The sequence below is a fragment of the Sus scrofa genome, chromosome 2 (genome assembly GCF_054392235.1).
Source record: "Sus scrofa isolate SSC_HxYL_T2T_F1_AM1 chromosome 2, Sscrofa_HxYL_maternal_Yorkshire_Landrace_v2.0, whole genome shotgun sequence".
Classification (NCBI taxonomy): Eukaryota; Metazoa; Chordata; class Mammalia; order Artiodactyla; family Suidae; genus Sus; species Sus scrofa.
Window position 1 is genome coordinate 118,368,730 of NC_139384.1, and position 25,491 is coordinate 118,394,220.

Consider the following 25,491-nt stretch of genomic DNA (forward strand, 5'->3'; position numbering starts at 1 on the left):
TTTTGGGGGGTAGTGAAACTGTTCTATATGATAGTTTGATTATGGGTACATGACACAATGTATTTGTCAAAATGCACTGAACTTTTACAGTACAAAGATTGAACTTCAACATACACAAACTTTTAAAAATCATTTAAGAGGCCAGAGGATTCCAGGATGAAATGCAGAACATGACCAAATGATCTAACTGTAATACAAATGTATGTAATGACTTCACTAAAGGGGGTGGGGGTAAGGGTGCTAACCTAAGTGACTTGGAAATGAGTGGAGTCTGCAAGACTAAAAGCAAAAGGAACTATGTATGATCACTGTACTCTAGATGATAAAAGTTATTTCCCATTCTGTAATTAGAGAAGCCAGGACCCACTGGAGAAAAGGTTAACTCTAGGGCCGGGGCAGGAAATAAATAGGGTAAGCCTTCAGCATCTCAGAGTATAAGAAAATAAGGAAGTACTCAAAACAAACAAAAATATTTGTAATGATGGAGGTATATCAAAGGTACACAGGAGCTAAATGACAAAACTCCAAGTAAACTAGGTGGGAAAAATTTGAGCAACAAAATAAACCAGCATTTGTATTATAATCTAAATTATAAAACACATATTCATGCATCCACACTGAAAGAAAAAGACTGAAATAAAAGTGGGAGAAGAGACAAACCTCTACTACAGAAAATCCCAAGTAATTTATTCCTTCAAAGAGGTAGCACATAACACCCCATTTCCGAAGCATCAGGGGCACACAGTGACTTTCTTCCAAATAGTATAGTATAGAAAGAAGGAAAAGAGTGATTTCACAGTGGATTAACCTGTAAAATACTATCTGAGCCAGGTGATCAGGGTTATCATAAAGAGTTATAAGTGACATTGACAGTACAACCCTTGACAGGATGGGATGAAAGTGGCATTTTGCCTGTGTGGTAGTTGCCCTGAAGGCCCATAAACTCAGTCTAATCACAGGAAAAATATCAGAAAAATCCCAGCTGAGAGAAATTTTACAAAATATCTGACCTCAAAATTGCCAAGGTTATCAAAAGAAAAAGAAAAATCTGAGAAACCGTCACAGTCAAGAGGAGCCAAAGGAACATGACAACTAAATGTCTTAAGGTAGACTGGATCAGATCCTAGAAGAGGAAAAGGACACTAGGTAAAAGTAAGGAAATCTAAAGTTTGGACTTCAGTTAACAAGTAGAAATATTAATAAATGATATACCAGTACTAGTTCATTAATCATAAGAAATGTAGCATACAAAGTAAGATGTTACTAAGAAGGGAAAATGGTTGTGGTGCATATGGAAATTATACTATTTTCACAAATTTTCTGTAAATCTAAAACTGTCCTAAAAAAGTAGGTTTATTTAGTTTTTTAAATTACAGAATAAAACAACCAATTACAAATAAAGGCTTAAACTTTCATAAAACTTAAAAATAAATAAAAATATAGAGCAGCAATTTTAATTAAGCAGATACTACCAGAAATGCAAGGATAGACAGAAAAAGATAAAATAGCAGACTACTTTTCATCTTTCTCAGTCAAAGACAACAAGCTGTTAAGAAAAGCAAGGATAGAAAAGGCCTAAACAAGGAGTTCCCGCCGTGGCGCAGTGGTTAACGAATCCGACTAGGAACCATGAGGCTGCGGGTTCGGTCTCTGCCCTTGCTCAGTGGGTTAAGGATCCGGCGTTGCCGTGAGCTGTGGTGTAGGTTGCTCTGGCGTAGGCCGGAGGCTACAGCTCCGATTCGACCCCTAGCCTGGGAACCTCCATATGCCGCGGGAGTGGCCCAAGAAATAGCAAAAAAAGACAAAAAAAAAAAAAGAAAGAAAAGGCCTAAACAATATAATTAGTACCACTGAATTTAGAACAACATGTCGAATTCTAGTCTCTGACAAAATCATGCCTTCCATTTTTAGGTACCATGGACAAATCTTAAAAAAAAAAACTGACCAAATATTATGTTCCAAAAATATCCATAAACACTCCAAAGAGTAAACAAAAATATTCCACAAGCAAAATGAAACAAAAGCTAGAAATTTATAAGACAACAGAAAATGAAAAGGCCCTTCTATCTAGAATGCCAAAAAATTAAAAACTCTCTTAAACCATTGTTAGATCAAAAAATTGTAATTACAAAAGTTCTCAGAAGTGATGATACTAGAAATAATTCACACCAAAATCTATATGCTATAATTAAAGTAATACTTATAGGAAAAGAATATCATTCAAATAAAAAAAAAGAACCCCTTCAAAAGGAAGTCAAAATAAAAGACATATAAAAATAAATCACACATTAATAAGTTGCCCCCAGTACTAACACCACTGGCACTAGGTGAGTTTATCATAGAAAATCAATGGAGAAAATAACATGCAAAAGAATATTTAGGAAAAGGAAATACTGAAAAAAGCAGACAATTAAGAGGCATCATCTCTAATAAAAACAATAAGTAATTTAAAAATGAATATAAATGTGATTAATAAAATTAAAACAATTAAATTCACCAAAATGTCCTTTGAAATAATCAGTAAAATAAACCACTAGCTTACAAAATGAAAAAGGAAAAATTACATACATACAAATACTACACAAAAAAAAACAGAAAATGAACTATAAAGAGAAGAAACTTTAAAAAAAAAATCATATGAGATTACTTAGAGCAAATTTCTAGCAAAAATGAAAATCTAATATGGCTAATTTCCAAGCTCAGAAAGTTTCAGGGATGGATTTTACCAAAAACTTTATATATTAAATATTAATAATGACAATAATATTGATAAGCCTAATGCTACTTAAACTATTCCTGAACATAGAAACAGAGCTAAAAATTACCAAAATATTTTTATTAATTGAGTAAAAACTGACAGTAACATGTGAAAAAGATTAACAACACCAAAGAACCCTAAAGACAATCCCATATAAAATCACAAACCAAATATTTGCAACAAAATCCAATAACATATTAAAAAATACATCATTTTTTAAAGAAGCACATTAGGAAGTTTATTAAAATTTAACATATCAGATCTCATTAGAAAAATTAAAAGACAACTTTCACAGACTTCAAGTAGACAAATGACAAATGTCAACCAAATATTATCAATATAAATAGGAACAGATATGTCTTTAACATGATCAAATATATGAGTATATAAGTTTGTATACATACATGTGTATGCATATGCACACATACAGACTGCTAAAATCATGTGTAAGATAAAGATGTTCACTCTCTGTGTAACTTTTCATACCATATTAGAGGGAAAGAGAAAGGAAGTAGAGGCCTATGATTTGGAAATTATACATAAAACAATTTCTATTTACAGAGATTATAATTGTCTTTTTGTAACACTGAATTAGCTCCAGAACCAAATGGAAAAGCTACTAAAAACAAGAAGGGAATTCAGTAAAGTAGTAAAATGTAAAATTAATTTAAAGAAACATAAAAAGAATATACAAAAAATGTTTCATATACATAAGTTCTATGACAGGATGGAAGAAAAATCAATGTATAATAAGAAAAATAAACTAAATACACTTCGAAATAAATGTGAACCTTCTCTATGAAGAATACTTGTCTACCTTGCATCACTAAGAAGCAAGCAAGGGAGGGCAGAACAAGGAACAGAGTCACAGAGGTGAGGTCCCGGAGGAAGATTCAAAATCTGAACAGCAATCTCAACATGTGAGTGAGAAGTGAAAGCTAAATAACTTTATTCACGAGGAACATCCGTCTCAACCAGAGACAATCCCCACTAGTCCAGAACAGGATTCCAGTCCCTCTCCTGCATGCATATTACTTTATGAACGACTCTAAGACTAAGACGGTCCCCAAATTCCCCCTCCTAATTCCTGGGACTCTGTATATGACAACATCACATATTGATTACATTACAGTATCAAAAGGGATTCCACAGAGTAAGTTCATCTTACTCATCAACTAACTGAAGTTACTAATCAGTTGATTTTGAATTAGTCAGAAAGGAGATTATCTGGTTGTGCTCAATAATCTAATCACATGAGCCCTTTAAAAGCAGAAGATTTTCTCTGGCTGGCAGAAGCAATAGGAGAAATTTAAAGCAAAAGGAGCCTATGAACCCTTGCTGGCTTTGAACACAGAGTATATGCCAAGGAATAAGGGGGCCTCTAGAAGCTGAGAGCAGCCCCCACTAACAGTCCTCAAGGAAATGGGGATCTCAGTTCCACAATTCCAAGAAATTGATACTTTACAACAGTTTAATAAGCTTGGAAAAGAATTCTTCTCTACAGCCTCAACTGAGAACACAGCCAGCTAACACCTTGAGTTTGAGATTCTGGGCAGAGAACCCAGAACGGTGCCAGACTCTTAATCTATGTAGATGGTAAGGTAATGTATTTGTGCTTTTTCAAGTTTTAAAGTTCGCATAGTACATTTTAAGGTAATAAAAAGTTAATATAAACACCTAACAGAAAGCTGGCTGAGGAATAATTCACCTCATTCAAAGGTAAATAATAACCAAAAGGCAAAACCAATTACCATATTGCCATACTTTAAAAAAAAAAAAAAGTGATGAGAACAAATGCTTCTTAAAATCAAAAGCTCATAAAGATGGCAACATGAGGATTAAAAAAAGAAAGAAAATAGGCTGAAAGAACTCTATAAAGACATGAAATAAAAATGAAAACTACCACAGAAATAGAAGTCATGCTGCAATGGACAAAAGAAAGATTAGAGACTGAAAGAATTACAGGGACAGACAGAATAGGCTTGAGAAATATGAACAAAATTAAATGAACAAAAACTAAGACAAAGAGTAGAGAGAAAAATCATACAGATGATATCCAGACTAAGAAAATCAAGCATATGTGTAATCAATCAGAATAGAAAAATATAATCAAAGGCAAAACTTAGGAGAGTTTGCTGAAATAAATGAAGACTTGACTATAATTTAAAAAGACAGAGAATCCCTGGAAATTTTGATGCAAGCCTTTTAACAAGATATTCCCTTGTAAAGCTACTGGATTTTAAAGATAAAATAAAGACTTCTTTGAACAGCCAGGAAAAAAGATAGTTAATTAGGCATAGAGAAATAAAAAAAAAATTTTTTAAGCACACTTAGCTGGCACTGGACTTAACTAAAGCAACATTAATCCTATAAAGGCAGTAAGGAAGGACAAAAAAATTAATCAGTGAAAGATATTGTGACTCAGAAGCTGTATGCTCAGCCAAACAGTTATTCAAATCTAAAGACAAAAAGAAATTTTTAACATATTTCGAATCTCATGGAATTAAACTTTACTTAAAAAAAAAAAAAAAAAAAAACTATTACAAGGTACACTTCAGCCAACCACAAAATAACTTCTTTCAGAGATGCACCATGGGGACCTAAAGAAGACACCTTAAGAAATAGGAAACAATTTATTAAACTGTATCTGTTATAACACAGTTTTACAAGATAGATAGATGTGCTTATTATGTGAATTCTGTGGTAATAGTAGGTGAGTAAACTCTCTGAACCTCAAATTTCAACTTCTAATAGGAGATCAAAAAATTTCCCACAAAGCACTTTTATAAGGCTAATTTGACATTATACCACAAGAGGGAGCTTCGATGTTGTTAATGAACATAGAAGAGTGCTGCCAAATAAAATTAGGGCTTAGAATTTCACTTAATGAACAAACTAGTGTCCAGTCCTGCCCACTAATGTGTGCAGAACTAAAGGCAAAAGGGAAAAAGAAAATCCACATACCAGAATACTTAGAAGCTAAATATCAAGCTCAGTTTAACCCACACCTTGGTCACTCAGAGGTCCACAGCTTGCTCCCTGCCAGGCATTTATCTTCAACACCTGTAAGTCTTAAAGGGACCTCCTTTTCCTCTGGTCCGTCCTGCTGCCAAAGGGTAGGGAAGGATGTTGCAGTCTGAGATGGGATTCAACTCGCCCAGTCACACTTTTCTGACAGTATTTACAGGAGGTATCCATGCCTCCTGAGAAGCATAGTTTTCTGGGGAACCCCATCTGCCTAATTTACCTGTGTCAGGTATTTTGAGTGGCTAATTTTAATGAACAGCAACCTCTTCTTTTTTCTTCCTAAGAAGTGACTGTAATTTTCTTTCCCAGCTCCACTTTCCATCTCCTAGCCACTTCCCTGAGGAAGGAGAAAGAACTGCTGCTATTGTTTAAACTTGGGGATAGTCAAGACTACCGCCAAGTCTACACAGCATCTTCTGGCCTGGAGATACTGGCTCGTCCCTATATCCCTTTCCTATAACTGCTCTTCACTTATCCTGTTACCAATATTTCAAAAATCTTTCTCACAAAACTTTAAAGAAAAAAAAAGACAATTATCATTGAGTTTTAGTGTCTGTGATATAGGTTCCTCTAAGCACAAGGCTCAGATCAGGATTCTTCTTGGCCATGCCTAAGGGCAGACAGCTAGTGGCAGATTCGAAAAAGTGGGAAAAAGAAAATACTCTTCCTAAAGGTGAGAAGCAACACTTTGACATCCAGACTTCCCCTGCCTGAAACAACTGATGTAGAAATAGGAGACAAGCGAGGTGGCAGCAGGGAATTCTTGGGCTGCTTTGATTCATAAAAATAGAGTGAGTGGGAAGAGAAAGCACAAGGAACTTCACAGACAATTCAGGACTCTACATCTGTGGGAACTGAAAAGACGAGAGCCTTTGCCTGTGCAAATAACTGACCTGGGATGCTGACCTGATCACTCACTTCCCATGGGAACCTAACTGAGCCAATACAGTGATTTTCAGGAAAAAAAAAAAAAAAAAGCTATCACAGCATTCATACAAAGATGTTGTAAGAAAAAAAGCAACATAATTTTTATTAAAATTAACATTAGGACACTGACCATAAACACTTTCAAGGAGAGAACGAAAAATGTGAACTCATCATTATGGCAAAGCAGACATGAAATAACTTAGAAAAGAAGTGATAAAAGAAAGAGGAGAGGAAGCTTGTGCTGGTAGAACTCAGGGGGTAAAGTAAAAGGGAAAAACTAAACCCTCATAGAAAGGAAGATACAATTGAAAGGGACACAAGGGTGAACAGCTTGAGAAAATATAGTAATGGGCATATAACACGGAAATTAGTGGTGGGTAAAATAAATGACAAAGAAAAAATGCTAAGGATGTAAGGTGGCCAGGGAGATCATACACACACACACACACACACACACACACAATTGAATCTGAGGGAAAAAAAAAAAACTATTATCATGGAACCTAGTACTCAAACGTGTAGTTTAAAAAAATGTTGGAGTACTCTTTTGGCTCAGTGGGTTAAGGATCCTGCGTTGTCACTGAAGCAGCTCAGGTTGTTACTGCGGCACAGGTTCGATCCCTGGCCCAAGAACCTCTGCATGCTGCAAGTGTTGCCAAAATAGAAGAAAAAGAATGAAAATGTTCCTAAAATGTGACACTATGCATGTAAATCTGTATCCCTGAATCTGTATCACTGGGTGGCAGGAAAACATGACATCAGTGGTCATCACCAAGACACAGCTTCAACTGGACTTTGAAGAGATTCCAAATTAAATCGACACATGGACGCCTAAGAATATTCTTTGCAGAAAATACGAGCAGTGTACTGTATATATCCAGTGTCACAAACACTTCTAAATGATTACAGAATACACAGGTAGACAAGGGCCATTGAGCACTTAAATAATATAAGAATGGATAAGACATTCAAAAAGGCAATGATCAAATTGTGAACATAAAAAAAGAGAAACACCCAGAGTTCCCATCGTGGCTCAGTGGTTAATGAATCCGAATAGGAACCACGAGGTTGCCGGTTCTATCCCTGGCCTCGATCAGTGAGTTAAGGATCCCGCATTGCCATGAGCCGTGGTGTAGGTCAAACACGAGGCTCAGATCCCGCACTGCTGTGGCTGTAGGATAGGCTGGCAGCTACTGCTCCGACTGGACCCCTAGCCTGGGAACCTCCATATGCTGTGGGTGCAGCCCTAGAAAAGACAAAAAAAGACCAAAAAAAAAAAAAAAAAGAGAGAGAGAGAGAAACACTTAAGTTACAAATATGAAGAACACCCTGTGCCAAATAACACACTAATCTTCAACTATGGTGAAATCTATCCTTATTTATTCACACTGTATTGTTCTGGAGGAAAAAAACTACACAAATACACTTAGGCTTTATGGTATTTCTCCATACTCCAAGCTTTCACGTACATTTTTCTAGCCTAATCTTTTTTATTTTATTTATTTTATTTTTTTGGCTGCACCCAAGGGATGGGGAAGCTCCCAGTGACAATGCAGGATCCTTAACCTGCTGCACCTCAGGAGAACTCCTCCTAGTCTAATCTTTACAACTTTCTGCAATCATTTTACAAATGAGGAAATCGAAGCCCAAAGTCACATGCTAGGCAGAGCCAGATTTTGCAACAGAACCCAATAATCTGATGACTATTCTTCTGATCCTCCAATCTTTTCTCCATGATCTTTGAGCTATAATTTAATGAGCTGAGCCATCATCTAAAGAGGTGTAAAGCAATAAAAATATTAAAGAGGGATAAAGCAAGATTTCCCCAAGTATAATTTATAGAACCCTCGGCTTCTGAGAATTTCCGGTCAAATTAGTTTGGGAAACACTGTTTGCTATAATAGCACCTCTCCTCTTAGATTAATAAGCATGCAGTTATATTTAATATGATAAAGAATGTTTTATACATTATCTATCATATATTCATTACTATTTTTCTCCATTGATGTCTAACATCTCACAGGATAAGTGCTCCATAAAACACACTTTTGAAAAATACTGGTTTGAAGTACATCAGATAAAATAAAACAACCTTAAGTAATTAAGACAGACAAATCTTAAAGGATTATTGGTGTCAGTGATCACAAGGATTCCTAGTGCCAAGATTCAGGATTTTGCTTACCACTTTTTCTTCTACCCCTCTTCTTCTGTAATGAACATTTGACTGTCACAGATGTAGAAATTGTGAGGATGACTTCAAATCTCGATTTGTAACTTCTCATGTCTCATGCTATAAGTTATATTTCTAAGGCCAAGTGTCAACCTCCAAACTCTAAAACCAAAATTTACCATCTTCATCACAAAACCAACTTCTCTACCTGATTTGCCCACATTTGTTCATAACATCCATTTTCTAGTTATCAAATTTAAAACACAAAAAACATTCAATAACAAAGTCCTTGCCTATAATGACCATAAGATACCACATCCATTATTCAAACCCTGCTAAAATTCCACCTCCTATTAAAAATTCTCTCCTGAGTTGCCCAAAGGAAACTTTTCATTTAATATCTTTCCTTATTCAGTGACAATAAGCCTATATGACTCACTGGGTTCTTGATTACAACACCTTACTTTTATCTTATCCTCATTTAGTTAAAAACAATACTAATAATTGTAATACTTAGTTAGTGCTTATCTGATGCAAGGTCTTTCACTGGCATAAGTTATCTAATCCCCAGAAAAATCCTGTGAGAGAAATACTATTACTTCCTCATTTACAGGTGTAAAGTCAGGATTAGATTAACTTCAAAATCTCTAAGATTTAAGAGCCTATGTATTTAGCATATTCATCTCATGGTTAAAGATGACATAAAGTAAAATGGATTGGTTACTTAAATAATATGGGATGTGAATTTGAAACATTTCTATAAGCACTTCTGACTATCAAGGTAAAATAAAGACACAAAAACTTTTGCTCTAAAATCTGAGTCAATCTCCTTATAGTCTCTAAAACAAAAACTCCTAAACTAAAAGGGCATTTAACTGTTAAAAAAAAAAAAAACATGAAAACCAGAATCCAATGTCATGAATATAACAGGAATGACCACAAATACATAAATGATTTTTAAAACATTAGAAAGTTTTATGTATAATTGTATACCAAGAAATCTGAAAATCTCTTTAAAATATTGACTATATATGACATAAAATTTGAATGACTAAAGTGAAATGGGAATCAAAAGTGTACCTCTAAAATGTACCTAGCTGAAATGGTTTTTCTGGAGAATCTGTAGCAAAACAAACAGCAGGTGCTTCCACCATTAGGCAGCTACCAAACCCCTGCAACAATGTGGCTTTAGGTAGAGGCACAAGGCAACCTCCATTCCAGGTCTGGTGGGGAACACACTAGGGAAATAAGCATGACAACCTCTTTCTTCCTGACATGCAAACTCCTATTGGCTGAACTCAAATAGAAGCCAGAGGCATGACAGTCTAATCATGTGGCTCATTCTAACAAAGCAGTAGGACAACTGATAAGCTCCATAGTTATTCCATTTGTAATCACCTCTTTTTCTATCATCCAGGTTGTGTTTCTTTTACCTCCTGCTGGTCTCTCAGCCAGTGAGGGATTTTACAGTCTTTACTAGTCTTCGGCTATTCTGTCTCTATCAGTTGCTGCAGTTTTCTTTTTTCCTTTTCTTTTTTTTTTTTTTTTTTTTTTTGTCTTTTTGCCATTATCTTGGGCCACTCTCGCGGTATACGGAGGTTCCCAGGCTAGGGGTCTAATCGGAGCTGCAGCCACCGGCCTATGCCAGAGCCACAGCAACGCAGGATCCAAGCCACATCTGCAACCTACACCACAGCTCATGGCAACGCCGGATCCTTAACCCACTGAGCAAGGCCAGGGATTGAACCCACAACCCCATGGCTCCCAGTCAGATTCGCCAACCACTGAGCCACGACGGGAACTCCCACAGTTTTCATTTTAACAAGTATTACTGGGTATGGGGACACTCAAATGAATTCCCTCAGTCCAAAGTATATTCCTCTTTGCCACTGATTAGAAACAACCCAATTTCCCCTTAAGTAACAGGGATCCTTCACTTCTGCAAGGTCAGTGACCATCTTTTCTTCCTATTGATTTAGTCTGAAGACCAAGGCAAGAGGCAAATATGCTGTAAGTGAATTTTTAGGTATAGAAGCAAGAGATACTGATCCGTTGTCACTTACTAGTTCCTTACCCTAAGTATGAGGGCAACAGTTTCTGTCTTATTTAATGCATGTACCATATTCTCTAAAGAAAGAAATCTTACTCTGCAAGTTATAACAAAACAGACACTATTCTAGCAAGTCAGTGGCTTCTGAGTGTTGGAGTACATAGTAAGACACACAAGTAAATTTTGTGAGCAGAGGTTTGTTACCATTAATTCTGCTGCAAATGAGTTTTCTCGTTCAGAAGTAATGCTGTGTGGGTTATAACAACAATTAGGGCATTCTGTAAGTTAAACAACAGTCAGTGTTGGTAGATGTATTGCAATCACTGAGACAAATTCATATCTAGAATATGTATTTGTCTTAGGAGGACAAATTGCAACCAAGACAGCTATATTTTTGTTGTCCTGGGGTATACTGGTTACCCTATGGAACGCTGCCAAATCATTGCTCTCCCTGGCCCCTGTAGTTGGTAAACTGGGGAATCAATCTGCAAAAGAGATAGTCAGATCAGCCATGATGAGGGAAAGGGCACGTTTTCAGCTTCCTTTCAGCTTCATATGGCTATTTTTTGCATGAGGCAATTCCATAAGCACCACAGTTGCTGGGGAAAAACACTGATTGACACTCATTGGACAAACCATCTTTTCTTCCTGATCGAGAACCTCTTCCATAAGGGATGCCCTCAAATATGTACTAACAAATGGCAAAAAACAGCGTTACATTTTAGCCCCATGCCCAGAAGCACACTGCACATCTCCCAAATGGAATTCCTTGTACCTTGTAAATAACTTTCATTAATTTTGGGGTTTTTTTCCAAGCTTCTGACAGGCCAACTTATCTATTAGTGTTGTGCATGAATCAATATAAATCTACATCAGGCCTTCTCGTCTATCAAAAGAGAACTTCTACTGACCGCTGCCTTTAGGCAGCTGCCTGACTGAGGCTTTTTTTTTCTTGAGACGTTCACATTTGGCAGGTGCCAGCATACCTCGTGATCCCTCTGTAAATCAGGCTACACTTGGTCCTCCTCTCTTAGCCAGCCCCAGGAACTCTGAGATCCTTATAATGAGGACACCAAGGTTTTTGTAGTAAGGCTGGGCTAACATCTGCTTATTATAATAAGTTTTCTCCATTTGAAAAGAGTGGTGTACAAGTCAATAAAAACACGTAGTTTAGTATTTTGAGATACCTTCCACATCTACTTGCATCTACCATTGCATACTTCATACATACTTCAGAACACATACTTCATGATGGGGGTTTCAGGTCACACAGTGTTCATAATCATGTTTCTGTCTAATATACTAGCATCTAGAAGCAAACCAACTGTTGCTTTTCAAATGAAGAATAGCCTACACAGAAAAGCATGTTCTTATTAAGAAAACCCAGGGGGCCTCACTAAGATATCCTTATGAAAACTTGGAGACTTGCCAGAGGCTTCCTACAACCTCCCTATCTGCCATAAACACTGCCTACACTTGTTGCAAGAACTTGATCTTGCTCTAGAACTCAGAAAGCCTTGGAGCAACAAAAGTCAAGTGAAACTGACTGTGGGGTGAATAAAATCAAGACTCTAGCCCAATTCCTCAATAATGACACTAAAAGGATTAAGACGGCCACGAGCAAACACTTTTATTTGGAAAATATGGCGCAAGGAAAAGTACCTAAAGGTACAACTCTCTCATTAGTCTGATAAGTTTAAATAAGTCCAGAGACAGGGGAGGGTAAGAAAGAGAGGAGATAATGCAAAACTATGAGTGAGTGTGATTACTGGCACATATGCCTGAATCAGGTAAAAAAAACTAGTATTTGAAACATCTGCACTAGCAAATGAACCATCAACCTCTTCTAAGACAGCCTATGACAATGCGTATTAAAACAACCCTTAATCCCCAAATTTCTGCAGGCAAGAAGCAGGCTGATACAACTTCTAAGCAGCCAAAGAATATAGTTTCCATTTTCCTTCTTTAAATACAGCCAGGGATAATTATATTAAAAGGGCCAACAGCAAACAATGAACAATGGAAGCCCCTCTCAAGAAGCAGAAGGAGGGCTTTTATAAGGAACAAATATGACATCTTCCCAGTGGGAATTCAGGATTTGTCTGAACCAGTGACTCCTGTGTATTTTCCTCTTTCCAATATTCATTCATATCCAGTGAATATCGTGACAAACATTTCTTTTGTTTTTTTGTTTGAGGAAGTTTTTTTGTTTGTTTGTTTGTTTTGCCACATCCATGACATATGCAAGTTCCTGGATGAGGGATCAAAATCAAGCTAAAAGCTGACCCCATATCCTAACCCCCCCCCCATGCTGTAACAGGAACTCCCACTTGGGTTTTTAAAAAAAGGTAGCAGAGAATGCTAATTGGAAATACAAAGAGAATCAAATTAACTCAAAACTTATCACAGACTTAAATGTAAAATGAAAAACTATAAACTTAAAAAAAAAAAAAACCAACAGAAACACTTTGGGATTTATTTAGGACTAGGCAGAGAATTATTAGACCTGACAACAAAAGGAAAAAAGTGATAAACTGAGCTTCCCAAATTAAGATCTTCTGTTCTGTGAAAAACCCTGTTACAAGATTGAAAAGGATAAGGAACAGACTAGATGACTATTTTCAAAGCCCTATCTGGCAAAGATCTAGTACTTTGGATATAAAACTTCCCAAACTCAACAGTAGAAAATAAACAATCCAGTTAGAAAATGGGTAAGAAACATGAAAAGATACTACAAGAAGGATAAAGATAGCAAGTATGCACAAACAAAGATGCTCAACATCACTAGCCATTAGAAAAATGCAAATTAAAACCATAAGATTTCACTACAACCAATCACAATGGAAAAAATAAAGAAAAATGAATTTTGTCAAAAATTCATTATTTTTTTGTTAGGCAGCAACTCAACAACAACAACAACAACAACAACAACAACAAAAAAACAATTGAAAAATGGGCAGAAGACCTAAATAGACATTTCTCCAAAGAAGACATACAGATGCCTGGCAGGCACATGAAAAAATGTTCAACATCACTAATTATTAGAGAAATACAAATCAAAACTACTATGAGGTACCACCTCACACCAATCAGAATGCCCATCATTAACAAATAACAAATCCTAGAGAGGGTGTGGAGGAAAGGGTAACCTCCTTCACGGTTGGTGGTCATGTAAATTGGTACAACCACCATGGAAAACAGTATGGAGGTACCTCATAAAATTAAATACAGAACTACCATATGATCCAGCAATCCCACTCCTGGGCATATATCCAGACAAAAATTTCATTCAAAAAGATACATGCACCCCTATGCTAACTACAGCACTATTCACAATAGCCAAGACATGGAAACAACCTAACTGTCCATCAGCAGATGAATGGGGAGTTCCTGCCATGGCTCAGCAGAAGCAAATCTGCCTAGCATCCATGAGCACACAGGTTTGATCCCTGGCCTTGCTCAATGGGTTAAGGATCCAGCATTGCCGTGAGCTATGATGTAGATCACAGATGCGGCTCAGATCTGGCATTGCTGTTGCTGAAGCGTAAGCCAGTGGCTACAGCTCTGATTTGACCCCTAGCCTGGGAACCTCCGTGTGCCATGGGTGCAGCCCTAAAAAGACAAAAAAAAAAAAAAAAAAAAAAAAAAAACCCACAGATGAATGGATTAAGATGTGGTACCTATATACAATGGAATACTACTCAGCCATAAAAATGGACAAAATAATGCCATTTGCTGCTACACAGATGCAATTAGAGATTCTCATACTAAAAGAAGTCAGAAAGAGAAGTACAGATACCCTATATCACTTATATGTGGAATCTAAAATATGACCCAAATGAACTTGTATATATATACAACAGAAACAGACTCACAGACCTGGATAGCAGACTTGTGGTTGCCAAGAGGGAGGGAGAGGGAGTGGGATGGACTGGGAGTTCGGAGTTAATAGATACAAACTGCTACATTTAGAATGTATAGACAATGAGGCCCTGCTGTATAGCACAGGGAACTACATTCAGTCTCTTAGGATATAGAACGATGGAAAATAATATAAGAATAAGAATGGGTCCCTATGCTGTACAGCAGAAATTGATACAACACTGTAAATCAACTATACTCTAATAAAATTTTTTAAATTTAAAAAAATTAAAAATAAAACAACACAAATAGGGATTTCCCATCATGGTGCAACAGAAACGAATCCGACCAGGAACCATGAGGTTGCGGGTTAGATCCCTGGCCTCGCTCAGTGGGTTAAGGATCTGGCATTGCCATGAGATGTGGCGTAGGTCACAGACATGGCTTGGATCTAGCATTGCTGTGGCTCTGGCATAGGCCAGCAGCAACAGCTCCGATTAGACCCCGAGCCTGGGAACCTCCATATGCCACAGGTGCAGGATTAAAAGGACAAAAAGACAAAAAGACCAAAAAAAAAATATATATATACAACACAAATAGAAAAAACAAAAACAAAAACAAAACCTAAGTATAGAACTATCATATGACTCAGCAGTTTTATAACTGGGCATCTATCCTAGAGAAATGAAAACTATGTTCACGCTAAAATCTGTACACATGGAGTTCCCTGATAGCCCGGCAGGTTGAGGATCTGCCATTGTCACTGCTATGGCATGGCTTCAATCCCTTGCCAAAGAACTTCTGCATGCTGCTTACACAGCTAAAATAAATAAATAAATTTGTAAAGAAAAATCTGTACACAAATGTTCATAACTTTATCTGCAATAGCCAAAAAGCTGGGATCAACCTAGATGTCCTTTAAAAGGTGAGTGGTTGAACAAACCATGGTAATCCATACCATGGAATATTTACTAATTAGCAATAAAAAGGAATGAGCAGTTGATAAACTCAATCCTGATGAGTCTTCAGAGAATTATTCTGAATGAAAACAGCCAATTCCAAAATGTTAATTACCATATAATTACAAAGTACAGTAAAACCTTTAAACATGAAAATGTTATCATGAGGTGATTTATAATGGAAAACATTTAACATGTAAATATTTAACTCTATGAGAATGGTTAAAATATAAAACGGAGTTTTATGCAAGAAAAAGAATGCTCACAATTGCAAACTATACAAAATATTGCATTAACTCTATAACAGGCGCAATAAAATAGTAAGACAATTCCAAAGTTGTCCTCCTTGAGAAAAAAATAATAATGAATTATTTTTTTCTGTCTACTTCTTAGTTTATCTAAATTGCCAGCAATGGCCAAAAGAACTTTTCTTACCATAAAAATAATATGTATTAATAAAAATCACAACAAAAGATGGTTAGATTAGCTATAAAATGAAATAATACAAAAGCATAAGTATTCTACAACTTTGTCTCTTTTAATGTATAACAATACTCAATATATATTCTAATTTAAAAAAAAATTAGATATCCATAAGTTCAAAATCTTTTTTCTTTAAAATGTGCACTTGAAAGTGTATGTGTAAATGTGATGTAAAGGTGTATGAATGTTCATGAAGGTTAGTAAGAGTGTGTGAAAATGAGAGTGTGCATCAGTGTGTGTTAATGACTATGTAACATAAAAGTGTAATTATGTGTGGCTATTTGTGAATATATGTATGAATGTGTGTTACCTAGGCTGTGTTATCATGAAAACTTTTATTTCCTTACTTTTTATTCTATAGATGCCATTTTTTCCCTTTTATTACATTTTTGTTTGCATTTTTCTATCTTCTGATTAGCTTCCAAAGGGACATAGCATGTTTAAAATTAGAAGAAAAAAAAATAGGAGTTCCCGTCGTGGCGCAGTGGTTAACGAATCCGACTAGGAACCATGAGGTTGCGGGTTCGGTCCCTGCCTTTGCTCAGTGGGTTAACGATCCGGCGTTGCCGTGAGCTGTGGTGTAGGTTGCAGACGCGGCTCGGATCCCGGTTGCTGTGGCTCTGGCGTAGGCCGGTGGCTACAGCTCCGATTCGACCCCTAGCCTGGGAACCTCCATATGCCGTGGGAGCGGCCCAAAGAAATAGCAACAACAACAACAACAACAACAACAACAAAAAGACAAAAAGAAGAAAAAAAATAAAGATATTTAAAAAGAGGAAACTTGGCTATTTACTCTCAGAGCACAATTCTGTGTGTATATATATATTTATAAATACATATAAAAATATAAATAGATATAGTTTTTGGCTATGCCTGCAGTGTGCATAAGTTTCCCAGTGAGGCACTGAACCCGTGCCACAGCAATGACAACGCCAGATCTTTAACTGCTGGGCCACCAGGGAACTATGCCCTGGCTATTTAAAAGGCAATATTTTAACATGATCTTTTGTGTGGATCCAATTAAATTTATCTTCTTATCTCATAAAAAGAGTACAATCCTGGAAACATAGCTAATTAAAGTCTTTTCAAATATATTACTTTAAAAGTATTTAGCCAGATTTGGGGGATGTGGCACCTCCAAAATATATGTATCATATTGAAAGATTTTTAGCTGCTCATATTATCTTGTAACTACCACTGACAAAAACTAAATAAACCAAGAAGGGCAGTTTTTGTACGTTAGTATAGCTGTTTCATAATTATCATGAACTTCATTATTACTCATTGCCATTATTTAATGAGCATTTACCCACACCATGAACTACCTATCTCTGTGTATAATTCCCTATGAGGCAGCAGTTACTATCATCATCGCAATTTATAGTTGAAGAAACTGGTCCAGGGTCACACAGACCTATCATACAGCGCTTGAACAAAAATGTAAACAGTTTTCTCTGACCTTAATATCCCTGCTATACTGCTGCATACTTTCACTCAATGCAATGGGCTAACAGCATTAAAATAAAAGAGAAAAAAATACATAAAACAGACACTGGCTAATTTGTGTATTTTTAAAATAATGACTAAAAAAATAGAATTTCCTCATTTCTTTCTTGCTACAAACCACATTTTTACCAACCTTTCTGAGGAAGCTAAAAAAAAACCTTGCTTAATCATTACCTGTCATATATTACATCTGCTTAGACTCAAACTGTGGTCTGTGATCCACTTGACTGCTCCATCAGAGCATTTACTTTTATTTCATATATGAAGATAAATGAGGGTAATCACTACTAACAATCAAAAAATAATTCTGACACTTTAGTACCACCTTAAAAGTGCAGAAGATACATAGTGAAATCAGTGTTTTAGCAAGTGATTAAGATGAAAACCAAACATAGAATATCAGTGCATTTTGCTATTTCTGAATTTGCTTCTCATTTTAGCTTCCTTTTTCATGTTGCAAATTTTCCAGATCCCAAATTTTACCCATATAGATCATTTACAGCAAATAATTTTTGCCTCTGATAATTTAACAGAATTCAGCCCAAGTCAGTGGGCAAAAGAAAAGAAAATATGCCATTATTCTTCATGGAGTACATTTATTCCATAAAGCCAAGTTTACGGAAAATGTGAAAAGAGAAATCCAGACTGCCTTTATCTGCCATTACCTACTCTTACTGCCTTCTATGGAAGAAAAATCATCAGACTCTTAATATGCCTCCACTGAAGGGATTCATTCTTTCTTTTATATATTTGACAACTCAACAAACATTTCTCAAGTATCTATTGTCCATCACATGTTGTTCTAAGTGTTGGCCATAAAGACGTTTCTAAATTGAACAAGGGCTTCAAAAATCACATACTTAGATGTAAGACAGCATTGAGCAGATTTCCCCAAAGTCTGTTCACTGAAACACTTATCTGTAAAGGAAAATGTAAAGTGAGTAGTGGAAGCAAGGTAAAAGGAACGAGCGTACCAATGGAATTCCTTGGTCAGTAAGTTCAGAACTCTACATTTCACATTCCCTAACCAAAGGGTCACACAACGCATTCACTTTCACACTGATGGAACAAGATACCTCTCTAACCTTCACCTTTTCAAAAATTAATTGAACTAGGAACACAGGTTTAACAGACCGTGAATAGCTGAGAAACTGTGCTCTGCAGATCATATTTTGGGAAAGGCTGGGACATAACTTTTTCTTGCTCAAGGCCGTGGATTTCTAGATTTGTATCTATCTGCAAACTACAGCTGTGGTTTGCAGTTTCTGCTAACATCTCATTGATACATGTTTTCCTATTTGTTTTTCTCTGTGAGTTTCCTCTATTTCAGAAGTTTGGTCATTTGAATTTCAACAAAACTGACTACACTAAGGTATATAGTATTTCATGATGGTTGTGAAACTCTTATTTTAAAGGAAAATATAAAGCAATAACTCTAAAATGAAGTCTTTCTATCTATGCCCACAATTGACCTGACAAAACAAGTTAAAATTTAAACTGTACACATATTTCCCAAGTGAACTGTTAAAATCATTTGGGAAATTTTTTAAAATATAAGCTTTTGAGTCCTACTCCAGACTTACTTGCTGGAGACCACTGAACAGCTGAACTCCGCAGAAGGCAAATAGCTGTGGACACAGAGTTCTAAAGTAGAGGGTCTCCTTCAAAGACAGGATATTCATGTTATTCTATAAACAACTGCACTAGGTCCTAAGGGTACCCCCCTTGATATCACTAAGAAGATAACCTCGTCATTGCCTAGGCCTATTCTTGCCCACAAATCTTGTCACCTTCCTTAATCCTACCAATACTAATCTGGTCACCTTCTGCAGTAATCTCATCACCTTCCTTAATAAAAGTCATGTGGGCTAAAGCCTAGGCACCTTTGGTTCTGTGGAAACAGAGTGTCCCCTGGTCCCCCACTTTCTAAATGTAAAGTAGTCTTGTGTGTTTTGTTATATCTCGCCATTCCTCTTCCAGGATTCCTCATTTCCCTTCAGCGCTGGACACGGCACTTACTGAATTAGTATCTCTATGAGGCATTAAATAAGGGTAGCAACCATCCAGGATAATTCATAGTATTTAGAAAGTTTGGGGGACAGTAAAGTGCCTCTGATATTAAAAATTGTGATAGTTTATGTTTTGTTTTATGGGGTTTTTTGGCCACTCCACAGCATGTGGAATTCCTGGGCCACAGATCAGATCTGAGCCACAGCTGTGATTTATGCCACAGCTGCAGCAACACTGGATCCTTAACCCACTGTGCTGGGCAAGGGAATCAAACCTGTGTCCTGGTGCTCCAGAGATGCCGCTGATCCTGTTGTGCCACAGCAGGAACTCCAAAAATTGTGATAGTTTCATCTGGAGTACTAGTTATCTCTAGCTCTTTTACTGTGTGTATTTAATTTAAAATTTTTTGAATAATTTGTTTTATTACACTATTGTATCTTTTAACCTGAGAAATCACCTCTCCTCTTTATTTCATTACAGTAAAATTTAAATATAAGAAAAATAAGTGTGATTTCTATAAGGAAGAAGCAATATCAAGAAGCAAGAACACTCAGAGACCAAGCAAAATTAAAGCATCCTTTTTGAATTGGTAGCTGAAAAACTCTACGACTCTTGGCCCTCTGTACTCTCCAATCTAGGCAAGCATTCCATGTTTTAAAAAAATGCCACAACAATGAAAAACCTTACAAATAGAAGACAAAGATAAAACAGTAACTAAAAATTAAATCCAACTTTGAGTCCTGCTCTAACCATTTTCCTAGTTCAACTTTTTTGGGGAGTCGCTCTGTGTAAGCAAAGTCCTTTGATGCAGAAATCTCTGTGAAATACCATTTCTAAAACATTAGAAATTTAGTGATGAAGCAAATGGCAAGTGTTGAGAGCTACCTCTTTTTGAGAGTAAAGAATGGAAAAGAGAAACAAGAAAATAATACAGTTTAGGAAAACTGATCCAACCATTAGTCAATAAAGAAAAAGGGCTTTACTGGATTTAATAATTACTTCTCTACAAGCCCTAAGTATTTACTAATCACCTCCATCCTAAAGTCTCAATGAAAAGAAAAAAGTATTTTGCTTAGAAACATTAAACTAACACTCATCCAAAGGAAATTAAAAAGTGCTTGGAAGAAGATAAATAAATCTTTACTATATAACATTTTATTTATTACATTTTTAAAAATACTTAGAAGTTATATTAAAATATATGTTATATTAATGGTTGTTAAAATATATCAAAAGTAATGATTTACTTGAAAATGTTTTATGACATTATTCTATTTTCAGGTTAATGTATACCAAATTTAGCCCTTTGAAGCATTAATTTCCCTTAAATTTAATTCTTTCTTTTGTGTGTGTATCCAATAAAAACAAACAAAACTTCCCTATGATGTTATTACCTCCATTCAAAGTTAGATAAGCTCCTCTAACCCTTATGTCTCCATTAAAACTTCCCCTAAATAATACTTTCTCAAACCTACTTAAATTTATTTAAAGAACAATAGAAAATTCAAGCTGTTTCCACATATTCTTTTCTACCTTTTTGCTAACTCTTAACCTCCTTTTCTGTTATTCTCACACCTGTGGAAATTACATATGCTTATCATATTTCACATTTTGTTATCTTCTACTTACTATATTACTTTAATCTCCTTTTATAGAGATCATCTCATCCAAGCTGAGCCCCGACTTTGGTTTCCCTCAAGTTCAAAATAAACAGTAACAAAAAAAAAAAAAAAAAAAAAAAAAAAAAACCATACTGAGTTCCCACTGTGGCTCAGTGGTTAAAGAATTCGACTAGGAACCATGAGGTTGCGGGTTCGATCCCTGGCCTCGCTCAGTGGGTTAAGGATCCGACATTGCAGTGAGCTGTGGTGTAGGTCGCAGACACAGCTCAGATCCTGAGTTGCTGTGGCTGTGGCATAGGCTGGCAGCTACAGCTCCAATTAGACCCCTAGTCTAGGAACCTCCGTATGCCGTGGGTGCAGGTCTAGAAAAGACAAAAAAAAAAATTCAAGGAAATAATATATTAATTTTCTCAATGTCAGTTTCAAATTAAATTACATGTACAATTTCAATTAATAATATGATTTCTTAAATATTCAGTCTTCTTCATTCTCCTTAGAAAGCTGGACAAATAACACAGATTTTCAGTTACAGGATCCCCTGTTTTCAAAAGTGGATTAATTCACTTGAGCAGACGAGTTACTGTGTTTTAACGATAATACAGACTATTAAAATTGGCTATGTGAAATTAGGGAATAAATGGTTTAAATTCATAAAAATATTGAAATTTTCAATATACCTAATTAACCTACTATGAGTAATAATGTTTTAAATATTGAATAAAACAAAACTAATATTAATTTTAGCTGTTATTGACCATCTATGAGAGCACTAAAAAGTCGTCACTTCACCTCTTGTCCTAAGGTTCTTCATTGTAAAACAACAGTTTTACAATTTCTAACATTCCTTCTGTTTGCAAATGTTCAGGTTTCTTTACATACATAGTGTAATTTCAGTCCCGAGCTTTGTATCTGTTATACTATAAACACCTGCACACACACAAACACAAACACACTACAATGAAATCTCTATTAAAGAAAATGTTCATGAAAAAAAGTGTAAAAATTTCAAAATATCAACCAGACATTTTCATACACCAACTGTGGGAGGGTAGTGGTATACCCCTTCCTAAAAATCAGTGTGACATTATCTCTCAAAAATTACAATGAGGGGAGTTCCCGTCGTGGCGCAGTGATGAACCAATCGGACTAGGAACCATGAGGTTGCGGGTTTGGTCCCTGCCCTTGCTCAGTGGGTTAACGATCCGGCGTTGCCATGAGCTGTGGTGTAGATCTCAGACGCGGCTTGGATCCCGCATTGCTGTGGCTCTGGCATAGGCCAGTGGTTACAGCTCCGATTAGACCCCTAGCCTGGGAACCTCCATATGCCGCAGGAATGGCCAAGAAATAGCTAAAAAAGACAAAAAAAAAAAAAAATTACAATGAGGAAGCCCTTCAAGCCAATATTTTCATTTCTAGGAATGAAGACTAAAGAATGACTTGCACATTTACATAAGCAAATATGTCTAAAGATAATGCTGCAACAGTACAGTAGATATATATACCATGCAGTTCACACTTAAGTCCAAACCTGAATTCTTAATTTCCACTCCTAATTCTGTTCTACTAAGCCTATCACATTCTAATAAATGACTCTAGTTGGTCAAGCCAAATATGAATGAGTCATTATTCATTCCTTCTTTCTAATCAATCCACTAGAAAGTCCCTTCTCTTTTTTTCCTTTAATATACATTGAAAATCAGTCACTCCTCTAGATCTCTAGTGTTACCCACCCAATAACACCTTTACTGCTCACCTGAACTACAGTAAAAATCTCCTGGGCAGGAGTTCCCGTCGTGGCACAGTGGTTAACGAATCCAACTTGGAACCATGAGGTTGAGGGTTTGATCCTCGGCCTTGCTCAGTGGGTTAAGGTTCCAGTGTTGCTGTGAGCTGTGGTGTAGGTTGAAGATGAGGCTCGGATCCTGAGTTGCTGTGGCTCTGGCATAGGCCAGTGGCTACACCTCTAACTAGACCCCTAGCCTGGGAACCTCCATATGCCACAGAAGTGGCCCTAGAAAAGGCAAAAAGACAAAAAAAAAAAAAAAAAAATCTCCTGGTTAATTTCCTCCCATTTACTCTTATCCCTCAGAACAAGAAAAGTCAAAGGATCATTTAAAAACTGAAATAAGATCATGTACTTTCCTGTGTAAAACACTCTCAGGACTTCCCATTGCATTTAAAGGAAAATCCAAATGCCTTACACTGAGATCTACCTGCCTCTCAAGTTCATCTCGCACCACATTCCTCCTTGCTTAGCTCATGCTGGCCAAAAGCGACAATTTCTAAAACCTACCATACTGTTCTCTGCTCTAAGGCCTTTGACCATTTTTTCTCTGGCCTGGAAACCATCTTCCAAAGCTAGCTCTTCATTATCCAGTTTTTATCACAATAGCCTTCCCCTGCCCCAGTACACTATTACTTCACAGGATTTATTCACATATACAGTCTTCAGTTATCAGCTATCCTGGCTTCACTCTTCAGTTATCTTGTTTGTTTATTTTGTATTTCCTCCTACTAGTATACAAAACCCAGACGGCATGTAACTGTTTCACTGCTGTTATTTCAGCACCATGCACAGTTAACATTAATAAATATGCACTATATGAATGGCAGAATAACATAAAGGCAATCTAAGTTTTTCCTTGTTATTTGCCACATATAAGCTTTTATTTAAATTATGCCAATGTAGTGTAAAAGTTTTACATACAGATCAGCCAATTCCTCTATTTAATCTACGTCAACTAAAATAAGGAAAAATATCAATATGAATTTGCTGAAAACCTGCACAATATACAATAATGTACTAAAAGTTTATCGTTTAGGGTGTTCTCATTGTGGCAGAGGGAAAACAAATCCGACTAGTATCCATAAGGATGCGGCTTCGATCCCTGGGCTCGCTCAGTGGGTCAGGTATCTGGTCTTGCCATGAGCTGTGGTGTAGGTCACAGACACAGCTCAGATCCCCCGTTGCCATGGCTGTGATATAGGCTGGCAGCTAGCTCAACCCCTAGCCTGGGAACTTTCATATGCTGCAGGTACAGCCTTAAAATAAATAAATAAATAAATAAATAAAATAAAATAAAAGTTTATAGTCTAGCTTCAGCAATCCTCTTGGCTTCATCTCTGGTCACACACACACAGCTTAATTGATGGCCAGTTCCCTTTGGGAATTATAAATTGTTCAGATTCACTGCAACTCAACATGTGTATGGCAAGAAATGAAGCTAAGAAGACTGCTAAGGGCAGTTCAGGCTTTTGCACTGAAGTAGATGTTTATGTTTCAGTTTATAGAATCAAAGATTTTTTTAACAAAGTCTGGATACTTTAAGAACAAGCAGGGCATCTGACCAACTGGAACACTGAGGGATTAGACTCAGTACAAAGATAACCACCTAGTCACTATAAACACAGTATTTTTGCTGTCATAGAATCAGTTTTGTATTTCTCATGTGACAAACTAAAATTGAGATTTTCCATTACCACTAATATTTCAAAGATAGTATACTAAAGCCTACAGGTATATTCCTAAAACTACCCCAGAGAAAGTATGTGAAGTTGGCCTGATAAAATCTTGTGGAATTTTAAATACACTAGAATCAAATAACTGTTCTTTCTACTGATAACACATTTACCTTATCACATTCATTCCAAACTGTCCCACATTTTTAAAACATCCTGTCTTAATCCATATGCTTGCATATTCTATTTTTATTTCCAAAATCAAGTCTGCTTAATTAATTAGTACACTGCTAAAACCATGTTGCATGATATATACTTTGCTATTAAAAATATTTTCCTGGAGTTCCCGTCGTGGCTCAGTGGTTGGCGAACCCAACTAGCATCCATGAGGACATGGGTTCGACCCCTGGCCTCACTCAATGGGTTACAGATCTGGTGTTGCAGTGAGCTGTGGTGTAGGTCACAGACGTGGCTCAGAGCCCATGTTGCTGTGGCTGTGACGTAGGCCAGCGGCTACAGCTCCAATTCGGCCCCTAGCCTGGGAACCTTCATGTGCCACTTGTGCAGCCCTAAAAGACAAAAAGTCAAAAATAAAATAAAATAAAATATCTTCCTATTTGTTGCTTTTCTAAGATTGGGAAATAATCTTGGAAAATGTT

At 36.4% G+C, this 25,491-nt stretch overlaps 1 protein-coding gene across 1 annotated transcript in view; it reads right to left on the reverse strand.

Annotated features, from left to right (window-relative positions):
• Nucleotides 1–25,491, reverse strand: part of SLCO4C1 (solute carrier organic anion transporter family member 4C1) — a 75,431-nt gene that overhangs the window by 43,927 nt on the left and 6,013 nt on the right. The window lies entirely within an intron of this gene.